This window comes from Benincasa hispida, chromosome 10 (genome assembly GCF_027475165.1).
Source record: "Benincasa hispida cultivar pf3 chromosome 10, pf3_genome.v1.1, whole genome shotgun sequence".
In the NCBI taxonomy this organism is placed as follows: domain Eukaryota; kingdom Viridiplantae; phylum Streptophyta; class Magnoliopsida; order Cucurbitales; family Cucurbitaceae; genus Benincasa; species Benincasa hispida.
Window position 1 is genome coordinate 63266576 of NC_143487.1, and position 13513 is coordinate 63280088.

Consider the following 13513-nt stretch of genomic DNA (forward strand, 5'->3'; position numbering starts at 1 on the left):
CTACTTTGATGCATTTATTGTTAATGTTGTTAAAATAAAAAATGGCTATCAGGAAACTCTATCTAAGGATTAGTCTGTCTAAGTTGAGATATTTAAGATGACCAAAAGAGAAAACGTCTATTTGAGAAAGAACCTAGGAGTTGAATTAGTCCAATTTTATTTAAGGACATATAATGGTTAATTGAACGACTTTTGAAAGTTATTTATGAATCATTTATATATTTCATATAGAGAGATCATGTTATTTATATAGGATATATGCCTAATAAATAAAATAAAATATAACATGTAATATTTCTTTTAGAATATATGTTTGATGTGTATTTATTAAAATTCTAATATTAGTTTTTCTTTTATAGTCTTTACATGGAAAATCTAACAAAATTAAAGTTCACAACTCTAGATATCGATGGAAACAATTATTTGTCATGGGTGCTTGATGATGAGATCCATTTAGATGTCGGATCTTGGTAAAACAATTAAAGAAGAAAATAAAACATAAAGTCAAGAAAATGCACAAACCATGATATTTCTTTATCATCATGTTCATAAGAGATTAAATTTGAGTACCTTACAGTAAAAGATCCCCACGTCTTATGAAAAGTTTGAAAGAAAGGTATGATCAAAAAAAAAAAAAAATAATCATCCTTTCAATAGCTCGATATGATTCGATGCATCTGAGGTTGCAGGACTTTAAATCAGTAAGTAATTATAAATTCGCCTTATTTAAAATAAGTTCAAAGTTAACATTATACGGAGAAAAAGTTATTGATGAGGATATGTTGGAGAAGACTTTTTTTTTTACTTTTCAATCTCGAATATGCTTCTGCAGCAGCAATATCGAGAAAAGGGTTTTAAAAAATATTTTGAACTTATATCTTGTTTCCTCGTGGCTGAACAAAATAATGTGCTTTTAATGAAAAGTCACGAATCTCGACCAACTGAAGTAACGTCGTTCCTTGAATTGAATGTTGTAAATTTTAATAGTCGTAGTCATGATCGAGGTAGAGACCATGGAGGAGGGAGAAATAACTTTTCTCTTCGTGGTATTCACCATAATTCTTCAAATTTCAAGTGAACACAAATAATGATGTTCATAAAGAGAGCTCCACAAAATGGTCAGAGATCTAAAAATGTTGAAAACCAATGTTTTTGATGTAACATAAAAGAGAATTGGTCTCGTATATATCGTACACCTAAGCACTTGATTGATCTCCACTAGACACCATTAAAGAAAAAAAAATGTGGAAGCAAATTTCGCATATCAAGAAGATGATGTATTTGACCCATCAAACGTGACACATTTAGATCTTGTTGATTTCTTTGAGTCTACTGAAAAGAGAATGGACACCATTGAAGAATTAGGAAACACCTTACATGAAAATATTAACAATTAGGATTGTTCATTTATGTCTTCTATTTTAGTTTGCATTTATTTTAGTTATTATTATTGTCGTCTTTACTCCTGTCAAGTTTTTTATTATTACTTTTTCTCTAATTTGTTGTAATTATTCTTTTTTCAATGAAGAACTATGGACAATTCTCATTTTTTGGCCCATTCAATGATGGATAATGAAGATTTATGTTTGGCGGATAGTGCAACAACACACACTATACTAAAAAACAGAATAATTCTCAAAATTGACAATTATGAAAGAAAAAGTCAATACATATCAGGTCCTGCTGACTTGATTGAAGACTTTGGAAAAGTAAATATAATTTTACCTAGATGAACAAAATTTATAATTGATAATACTTTGTTCTCTAGTAAGTCAAAAGAGAAATTTACTAGGTTTTAAGGATATACATTCTAAAGGTTATCATATAGAGACTAGTAGTGTGAATAATGTAGAGTATCTCTATATTATATTAATTGTCTCACATGAAAAACGTATATTAGAAAAATTGTCTACCTTTTCTTTTGGATTATATTATATTCACATCAGTGGTATTGAAGTTTATGCAACCATGAACGTGAAATTCATAATCCATATATATTTTCTGTTTGGCATGATCGATTAGGTCATCCTGGGTCAATAATGATGAAAAATAATATTGAAAATTCACATGGACATCCATTGAAGAACCAGAAGATTCTTCAATCCAATGAGTTATTATGTATTGCTTGTTCTCAAGGAAAATTAATTATTAGACTTTCACCAGCTAAAATTGGGTTTAAATCCCCTACATTTTTAGAACGAATCCATTGAAGAACTAGAAGATTCTTCAATTCAAGATTAGTTATGTTGCCTAAATCCCTGACAATAGCGCCAAAAACTTATTGTGAGTTGATTGCTATCTTGTTTATCTTAGGTTAATGAGTTAATTATGTGATAGAATCCATATTTCATGCATAAATTCAACCCTAGTTGAGTACAAGTTTCCTTGATATAGATACAAGTATAAATCGAATTCAAGTTTCCTGGTAAGTCAAGGGTCGATGCAGGGATCTAGTGAGCACTAATGCAATATGGTTAAGTGGACCTTCTACAACGATTCTTCCAGTGTATGTATGCGTTGAGGTTATACACTAAACTAAATACATCATGCATGCAAAGAGAAACATAAGTTAGTGAAAAAGGTGTATTGACGAGAAGGATTATGCGTTGGAATGGGATGTATTGATTCTTTAATAACACACAATAAATCTTTATGAAATCAATCGAATGAAATGAGGTTGGGAGAAGTATCTACTAAACTCTAAATGTACATGTGTGATACGTTCAAGTTCTGTTCTTGACTTAAGTCTATCTTTAACATCTCTCGATGTGATTGCCACATTTGTCTTATCTCTAAGATGCGTGCATTGGATGAAATGAATAGATAAAAAACATGATTAACTTTATCTCTAAAGCTATCAATGCCCTTACTCGATGCATTCCACAGTTACTTACCTTCTTAAGCAGTTGACTCTTTCTACTTAAATTAATTGATCAAATGGATACTATAATGACCCGATCCCCTAGGACTCAAGCTAGGCCATTACTAAATACATGCATGTATGGAACTTAAAACGGCACCCTTTTATGGTGAAATAAATGCTAAATAAATAAGGTAAGTTCAAAATCCCTTTATTAAATTCAAATATTAAAAAAAACAATAGGGTATCCATAAGTCATAAATGGAAATAAATAAGTCTGAAAACAAATATCAAATGATAAGTTCCAAATGTCAAGACCGAAAGTTAAAAACATAAAATAACTCTTAAAACATGAGCAGAAGCATTAAAAATGATTCCCAATGGCTCGTCTCTACCCTTACCTGAAAAATAAACATGAGAAAGGGTGAGTATAAAATACTCAGTAAGTAACCCCCCTACTGGGATCAGGCTAGGCATCTATGTCCTCTAGATGCCTGCTTCTGGTGGAATATATAAATTGTTCTAGTCCTCATGGGACACATACATACATGAGAAACTGATTTCTATCTTACGGTAGTTAAGTATGCTCACTACCTCTGGTGAATCCCGAAGGAAACACAACCCCTGGTGAATCCCAAAGGAAACATAACCCTTGGTGAATCCCTAAGGAAACACAACCCCTGGTGAATTCCGAAGGAAACACAACATCTGGTGAATCCCGAAGGAAACACAATCTGGTGAATCTCGAAGGAAACACAATATCTGGTAAATCCCGAAGGAAACACAATCTGGTGAATCCCGAAGGAAACACAATATCTGGTGAATATCTAACTAATCAGTGAGGACACTATCACAATCTCAACATCACAAGTATCACAACATGGTTCTATAACATACATATAGATCTCATCATCACGATTCTACAACATACATATACCTCTTGTCATCCTAGTCTCATAACATACATATACATCTCATCATCATGGTTCTACAGCATACATATAAATTTCTTCATCATAGCTCTATAACATACGTATGCATCTCATCATCATGGTTTTATAACACACATATGAATTTCTTCATCATAGCTCTATAACATACGTATGCATCTCATCTTCCTCAAATTTAGCAGGATCTTCAATAACAATAATATACTCAAATCATACTAGTATTCAAAAATCTCTATGTGCAACTAGTCTTTTAAACGCTCATGTCAGCAAGGCATACATAAACATCAAACTATCAATATATCCTCAATAAATCATAATTATCATTGTCTGGCACTAGGGCAGTTCTAGTAGTAAGATTACTTACCTCGATACTAGATTCAGATATCGATCCAAGCGGCAGTCTTCAATAATAAATCTTTGAATTCAATTCCCCAACGAAGCCTGAGCAACAACCATCCTCAATATTCCAATCTCCAAATTCTTCCTTCAATCAGACCCTGCTTCCAACTTTTAATCATTTTCTCCCGTAAAATTTTCAATTAACAAAGAATTTAACTCACTCCCTTCCACAATGAAATTAATTCTTGACATTAATTTCAAATTAAATTTGTATGACATTAAAAGTCCAATTTCCATAACTTCCCTCCGATTAAACCATTAAATTGAAACACCCCTTCCTTCCAAAATGAAATTAATTCCTACCATTAATTTTCAATTTGAATAATTTCAATGTTAATCCATTAATTTCCAAATTAAATAATTTCAACGTCAATAATTAAATTCCCGCAATTACACTTCAGTCCAAAAATTTCAAAAATGCCCTTAATTAATAAAAATTACTAAAATTGCATAAATAATAAAAATTCGGGGTGTTACATTCTTCCCTCCTTAAAGAACTTTCGTCCTCGAAAGTTCATTCCTAAAAAAGCTCTGGGTACTGGGTTCTTATCTCATCCTATCATTCCCAAGTGGCTTCCTCGAACTGGTGATTCTGCCACGAAATCTTTACACGGTGGCTCAATCATAAGAACTCCAAAATTAAGTGTGTTTAGCTTGGAGCAATCCTATGTTGGGTGACCTCCTGGGAATTTTCCTAGGATGCATGTGAGTGAGGACAAAGCATGTTGAAAGGACCCGTGTTGGTTTGTGGGGACAACTTTCACTTCTAGAAGCATTCAAGGCAAATGAGGATGACGTAGCCAGGTCGCAGGGGACGCAGGGGAATGCCAGGGCTATCAGGTACCGAATCCGAATTCCGAATCCTAGTCCAAATCTTGGGCTTGGGGTGTTACAGATGATGTCAGAGTGGAACCTCTCCCAGTAAGATGTGGTTTGGGGACGAACCAAGCGGAAGCTGGTGGGCATGTAATGACCCGAGTTTAGGAGGGGTACATGAATGAACCAGTATCACATCCGAATGAGAGGGATCCTGAGGACATGAAATTATGGTAAGAAAAGATTAAAAGAATTGAAAGTTACTATCTATACCAACAAGGTGCACCTTCCTTTTCGGTGGCTCAATCATAAGAACTCCAATGTTAAGCGTGCTTAGCTTGGAGCAATCCTATGTTGGGTGATCTCCTGGGAATTTTCCTAGAATGCATGTGAGTTTAGTTGTTCATGGTGAAGGAAATAAATAAAAAGATGTAGAAATGGATGAAATCATGATTGAATTAATAATGATGAAGTGTTTTCATAGAATCCTAATTCAATCAAGTAAACAATAGAAGAAAATGTTTTAACAAGGGAGAAGAAGAGTCAAGCCGTCGAGTTCAATGTCTTGCTCTCTTTGGCTTGTGGTGCTTGTTGTTGGTGACTGAGGTGAGGACGTGCTGTGGAGGGCATCTCTCTCGAGCTGCCTCAGCCATGCTCTGATTTGTTCAGGCACCGCTTGTCACGACACCCATACTTGCAAGTTGTGATTTAACGTTAAGTACACTTACTCTGCATCAGATGGGGTTCGACACGTGCTTTCTACATTGGCTTCTCTGCAACACTTAGTAAATTTCCTTGATTCCTACGTTACAATACGTGAGTAATGTAGTTTTCATTTAAAATAATGTTTTTGTCTGTGTTGAACGCATATATGTAATTTCATGTGTTTTCCACTAAAATGAATGTGTTTCTCATTATTTAACCCTAATTATTCCAACTTTAAGAGAATAATAACTTGTATTTCTACAAGTTATTAGGTGCACTCATGTATCTTACTAATAATACATGACCTGATATAATGTTTTCGGTGAATTTATTAGCTAGATATAGTTCTTCTCTAACGAAAAGACATTTGAATGGAATTAAACATGTACTTCACTATCTTTGAGGGACAATTGATATGAGTTTATTTTATTCAAAAAAATTGATTTTTGATTTAGATGGGTATGCAGATGCAGATTTTTATCTTATTCATATAAAGCTATATCTCAAACAGGTTATATGTTTACAAGTAGAAGAACTGTTATATCATGGCGATCCATAGAGCAACCCATTACAGCCACCTCTTCAAATCATGTCGAGGTTCTTGCAATTCATGAGGCTAGTCAAGAATGTGTATGGTTGAGATTAATGATTCAACACATTCGTGAAACATGTGGCTTTTCTTCCAATAAAAATCTTCCAAAAGTGTTATATGAAGTCAATACAGCATGCATAGCTTAAATCAAGGGAGGATATATTAAATGAGATAAAACGAAGCATATCTCACCAAAGCTTTTCTACACCTATTATCTTGAAGAAAATGGAGAGATCACTATTCAACGGGTTTCTTTCAAGGATAACTTGGCAGATTAATTCATGGAAGCATTATCGATCGCAACATTCGAGAAGTTGGTGCACAACATTGGAATGCAATGACTCATAGATCTTAAGTGATGTCTTTATGAGGGGAAGAAAAACAGTGCGCTTCTTTTCCCTTGACTAGGTTTTTGTAACATCCCGAGTTTTAGATAAATTTGATTTCATTATCTCAATTTATCAGATTTTATTTTCCATAAATTTTATATTTTTGGAATCAAATTTGAGCTTATTTGAAAATATATTTGGGTTATTTGAATTTACATGACAAGATGTTTTGAATTTTTGGATTAAGTTTGATAGAATACTTGAAATTTATGGAAGATTGGGAGTTTCAAAGGAAAAAGGGGGGAAATGTGGCTTTAATTGGTCAGTGAGGTTAAAAAAAAAAAAAAAAAAAAATCAATTTTTTTCCCCTTTTCCTCTTCTCCAGTCGCAAACCCCAACCCTCCACTTTCTTTCTAACTCTCTCCCTCCTTCATCTCCAATCTCACAGTCCTCCATATGCCACGTTTCTTCAACCAATCACCGGCGCTCATAGTCAACTTCATCCGGGCACCCTCCATTCATCGTCGCGTGGGTCTCTTGCCAGTAAGTTTCTCTCTCTCTATGGGCGTTAAGCTCTATTGTCGTCGTGGTTAGCCGACCTTATGGTGTTGCCATTCCTCGAGTCTGTCGCTGTCCATTCGCCAGAAGATTTAGTTTTGGGTAAGTTTTTAGAAGTTTTGTTGGTTTTCTTGAATGAGTCTTGAATGCTCATTGGGTTTTAACTCCAATTTATTATGACCCATTTTATTTGGATGTTAGAATGAAATTTCGGGGTGTTAAGAACCGCCAACCAGCAGTATTGACAATCGATTTTGGAGTTCCGCTAAGATTTTGGTAAGTATGTGAGGTATTTCTTGAATGTATTAGTTATTAGATTTGTTCCATTGTTGTTTACAATATTTTGGCAATTTTGGTAAAAGTTTGGGTATTTTCTTAGAGATTCTTGAATACCCAATTAATGTTTGCTCTAAAATCTTTTGATTTGGATGTTTGGAGGTTAGATTGGAGTTTTTGGGAGGAGTTGAGGTGCAGTCCACTTGGTTTAAAATCGACAAGATTTCGGTAAATTTTTGGGATATTTATTAATAATTTTTGGATACCCATGAAGTTAACTTAATTATTGATGTAGCTGTGGTTTAGAAGGTTGGATATGAAGGTTTTTAATGTTGTTGTCAATCAGAATTAAAAGTTAAATTTTGGTGGTTTAGCTTGTGGGTCATGCTAATTTTGAAGCTTTGAATTGCTTATCACTAATTTGGTTAGTTTTAGAGGCTATTACGATATCTGTTTGGCTTTAGCCAAAGTATCTAAATTAATTTCAATTTATGTTAAGGGAGAATTCAAGAATTTTACCCAATATAAAAGGAGACTTCTTGACTTGATTACACTATCAAGACTTAAATTAAGGTAAGTAGTTTACTATTGGTTCGCCCTCGAACCAGGCACCGTAACTAAGTTGGTGTTAAGATTGTGTATACACGTGAAAGCATGATACTAGTGTGATGGAATGATTTGTTATGATTTGCTAATGGATGGACTATTGAGGGTATTTCAAAAACCTATGAATTATGCTACTAAGATCATGATAATGTATTTATGGTTTGATTATGAAAATTTGGATGTTGTATGTTGCATGTTGGACTGATGGTGATTGTTTGCACTCCAATTGGGCAGTGTACATCTTATGTTTGTGGACCCGCGGGTTCACCATTTATGACTGATTTGGTGTCCTTAAGGGATCACCACTATTTCCATGATTTGTGTTCCTTCGGGATCACTAGACTGCGATGATATGTGTTCCTTCAGGATCATTACCTATGAAAGCATGCCTTCAAGGTTCCTGCCTTATGCTCATGCTTATGCCTATGATATTTGATATACACCCGTGTCTCGATAGGAGGGCTAACGATCACTTAGTGCGCCCAATAATGGGTCACTTACTAAGTATTTTTATTCTCACACTTTCTTATGATACGTTTTTCAGGTAAGGGCAAGGACAGATCGGTGAATGATAAGAAGAATCCATTATCGTGCCATTGGGACAAACAGAAGTTTTTGCACATGTTTTTCACATTTTTCAAGTTACACTTGTTAACAGTCGAATGTATGGAGTTTTAAATTATGTTTCTTATTTGAATTTACATTCTAAGGGACTCGAATAAAAGATTTTCAATTATTTTGACTTTTACAAAAGTAATTTATTTTACGAAATTCTTTTGGTTTTAGTTGTGTTTTATGGAAGAGTCATTTTGAGATTTATGCATACATGTAGGTGATGGTCCAATACCAGTCTTAGAAAGTCAGGTCATTATAGTTTTTTCCTCAATGGGTTTTCCTAGCAAGTTTTTTAATGAGGCAGTTGTTAATGTATATATGCTATGTATTTTTTTTCCTTCACTAAGATTTTTCTCATTGGGTTTTCCCACTTAAGGTTTTAATGAGACATGTAACTAATATATAATGGAAATCTAAAGGGAGAGTTGTAGATATTATGACTTTCATTAGATTTCCATTTAATCACATAGTCTTTCTACTAACTTGTTCTTTCTCTTAATTAGTCATTAGACTCTCCATCTCTCTATTTTAAGCATTCTTTTACTTGGTGCCTACTCCATTGTAAATACTATAAATAAGAGATGTGTAAACCTTTAGAAACATATCTCTCATATTTTGAGAACAAAAGAGCTCTCTCTTTTACTCTCATTTTTTTGTGTTCTTGTTCTTGTTGTTTTTATAATATTCTAGTTTCATAATATAACTAAAGGAATCAAATTCTTTGAGCAGAAGCATTCCATCTCTATTTGCCTCAAGCTTGCTATATGAATTTAAAACAGAACACTACTAAATTTATAGAATTAATCGTGCTCTTAAGAATTTCAAAGATAAAGAATATTACCTTTGAAAATTAGTCTTCAATGCTTCAACAAAATAGAATTGATCTTTCATAACACTGTCGAACAAAATTTACAAGCAGAACACCACCAAAAGAGACTTTTTTGCAATTCTCTTGGATAAGGAAGAGTTTGTAGGAACTCTTGAAAGAAGAAGAAAGGGAAGAGAGATTTTTCTTTTCCTTTTGGAGGTTGAGAGAATTTCTTTTATTTCTGTAAAGAACAACTTACTCTCATTGAGATCTCAACTCAATTTAACGTGGGGAAATTGGGTACCTCCCCTCCCACTCACCGTTCCCCTGTATTATAGGGTAGTTATTTTTAATAATACTAAATACTAAATACTAAATAAAAATAAAACATTTAATTAATTGAATTATTAATTAAATATTAGTTAATTAAATCCAATTTAATCAATTTATTAAATATCATATATTAAATTTAATGTGTATATATGAATCATATTCTAATATACATATTCTTTCTCAACCTATAGTTTTAATATGAATTTAATTCATATTAACTTAATAGTTGAATATTATTCATGTCGGGAATGTTCTCAAAATTTGCAGTTCGTAATCATGGAAACATATTCTATTTATCAATAAATGTATTATTGAAGCATTTATTCAATAAAAGTATTACTGAAATTGCATTATGTAATAAAAATCCAATAAATAAATCCATGGCTATAGTATGAATACAGTAGCTTTATGTAGAGACATAAAAGAGGATCAAGTTATAGTATATAGCCAAAAAGGTCAATAAGTATATAGATGAGATTGGGTATCTCGTCCTGGGGACACTAACTATGAATGCGGTATATTTTGTATGTTGATACAAACGACGTGATTCCAAAATCGTTCATGTGGAGACATGCAAGTAGGGGCATCATATGCAAAAGAGTTTTGCATAAGACCTGACCACGAAATAGTCACTTTTTCTTTATAACGACTGTTTATCGTTAAAACTGACTATTTTAATTCAATGATCTAGGATAACTCTGTTGGGTTTTATGTCCTAAAAACTCACAGATTGTAAAATGATAAATATTTTCTATTGTTATTGATCTCATAAATTGTATGAAAGTCTAAATCCAATTAACTAAGACCCATGACTATTATATGAGTACTTGAACTTTATGTGGAGACATAAGAGTAGATCGGGTTCGAGTAAATAGTCAAAATGATCTATGGTACATGAATGAGGTTAGGTACCTTATTCTAGTAACACCATTGGATGCGGCCTACTCTATAGTTATTACAAAGAGTTGTAAAGTGCTACATACGATGTGATTTTAATTCGTACATGTTATGAAATGAGGAGTGAGGGTGTCCTATGTAATGAGTTTGCATAAGATCAGGACCAAGAAATAAGTCACTCTTACTTTATAATGTTGTTTACTGTTTAAGACTGACTATTTCACATAGATGACCTAGGTAACTCGATCTTAATCCTGAGCTAACTATGAACTCCTGTTTATTCGGGTTTGCCCTTAGATTTGCATAGTTGAAGGTTGGCTTAACAGTGTCGGCTCAATAAGACTCACATTTCCAAAAATTAAGCTGTAAATCGAAGAAACAAGCGAAGAGGCCGAGTTGCAATTCCAGAAAATCAGCCTCTGTTTTTATCGTCGTTGTGGTTCCAATTGCTAAATGCTCGTCTAGCTCCAGACGCTACATGATGTGAAGAAAAGCTAGACGATCGTATAGCAATGGGCATTAGTCGTTGTGATGTTGAATGCTAAACGATCGTGTACCTGCGGGAGCTAAACGATGGGTTCAATTTTCTATACGATAGCATTAAGCGATCGTTTAGCTTTAGCGTGGGAATTAAAAGATATGTTCAATTTACTATACGAGGGTATTATATGATCTCTTAGCAACGATGCGCGCTAAGCGATGCGATGAAGTGCTATACGATAGCGCTGAGCGATCGTGTAGACATAGTGCTAAGCGATGCGTTGAAGTTTCTATGCGATGGAACTAAACAAATCACTTACCTATGATGCTGAATGACGCAATGATGTTCTATACGATGGAGCTAAGCGATCGTTTAGCTACGACGGATACTAAACAATGACATATAGTGCTAGACGATGGTGTTAAGCGATCGTTTGGTTCTATACGATAGAACTAAGCAATAGTGATGAAGAGCTATACGATAGCCTTGAGTGATCGCTTACTTCGATCGTTTATCTTTGATTGGGAGCTAAACGATGCGTCGAGTTGCTATACGATAGCACTACGCGATAGTTTACCTCTATGCGGGAGCTAGGCGATGCGACGAGTTGTTATGCAATAGCACTACGCGATCGCATACCTTTGTACGGCAGTTGGGTGATGCATTTAATGCTATGCGATGGCATTAAACGATCGTTTACCTTTTCGCACGCTAAACAATCAAGGATTTATTAAACGATCTGGAAAAATGCTAGACGATGGTCGTCATTGCTAAACGATGAGACTTAGCGAGATGTTGAACATGTGCAAGGGCTGCTGGTTCGACCGATTCTCTTGTGGTCTAGTTCAGTTCAGCTTCGAATGGTTCTTGGCTGGTCTGGTTCATGCTACTTGAGTTTGTTTTGGAGCGGTTCGGGAGTGGTTCAGAAGCTGTTTTGTAATAATTAGGCTTCTGTTTGTTTGTTTTTGCCAAAACTAAAACCATATCAATCTGTGTTTAATTATTTATGCATTTGATGTATGTTATAATTAAATAAATCTTATATGTGTATATAGTATGCCATTTGATTTAAAATCCCACCATAGAAAGCATGTTATATGCATTGAAAGTATGTTATAATTGTTATAATATATAGTATGCATGTTAGGGTTTCTCGTATTTAGTATAAATGTTATATTAAATGTTGAATGCCTCATGTATGTTGTGAATTTTTAGCATGTCTAAAGTTTTATAAGTTGTTATAAAATTGGGTTAGACATTTAAAATCCATAAACAACAGTTGCATGCTCACGTAGGTTGATCACTTATTTTAATTGTTAAAACTTATAAAACCTAGGTTACAAACTCAACCGGTATATAATCCTATCTAAGGCTGGGGGTACTTAAGTTGACGGTTTATGAAACACCTCCTACCTGGGGATTATGGCCGAATTATTGAGTGTCGGTAACCGATTTTATGAGCATACGTGAGTGATGTGAGGTAATAAAATGGTTTATCACCTAGACATCGTAGGTTAAAGTCCAATTATAAGAGTTATACTTGGATAAACCACATAGACTTAGGGTTGTTTTATTAGCCGAAAAGAACCTAAGTATAAATATACCCAAATAGAACACTTCAGTGGCAGTTTAATAACTTCTATATGTTAGAGTTTTAGAAAAATTCAGTAGGAGATTAATAACATATATAATACGTTATTTTTAGCTCTCACGTCTCTAAGAGTTCACAATCCAGATTTAAGCGATACTTCGTGTCACCCTGGAAGTGACCTCCCTACGAAAAATATTTTTAGCTTAAATCTAGATTTCAGTGAATAAGAAGAAGTTGTTCAAACATAAGTCAATTATACGATAAAAAGATTTCAACTGCCACGTCTCCACATAGTTTACACCGTGAGATTCATATGACGCTTCGTGTCACCCTAGAAGTGACCTCCTTACGGAGAGTGTTTTGTATGAGTCAATATCAAGGTAAACGGAGGAAGTAGTTCATAGTAAGTGGGTGAAGGATATGTGTCAATATATCCTACGGTCTCCTCCATTAGTTTGAACCATGAGATTCCTATGTTGCACCTGCTGGTTAGCTTTAAACGGCCCTTTGCTAGTCGTTTAGCGACGGCTATCCCCACGAATGGTTATAACATAGGATTCGCAACAACCCAGGCTTCAGTAAAATGAATAAGGTCTTATAGTTCCGTTTTGGATGCTATCTTCTATTTCGGAGGTAAATTCATACCGTCCTATAGGATCTGAAAATGGCGGGTCACACTTACAAGAATTACTAAGTT

General features: G+C 34.1%; 1 long non-coding RNA gene and 1 pseudogene across 1 annotated transcript; both read left to right on the forward strand.

Moving 5' to 3' along the window:
• The first annotated feature begins 366 nt into the window (after positions 1–366).
• Positions 367–1078, forward strand: LOC150033549 (uncharacterized; annotated as a pseudogene).
• A 5864-nt stretch (positions 1079–6942) lies between these two features.
• On the forward strand, positions 6943–8844 carry LOC120087815 (uncharacterized). The gene is made up of 3 exons (XR_005484701.2): positions 6943–7311; positions 7411–7485; positions 8636–8844. It is a non-coding gene; the product is annotated as an uncharacterized LOC120087815 (long non-coding RNA).
• The last annotated feature ends 4669 nt before the right edge of the window (positions 8845–13513 follow it).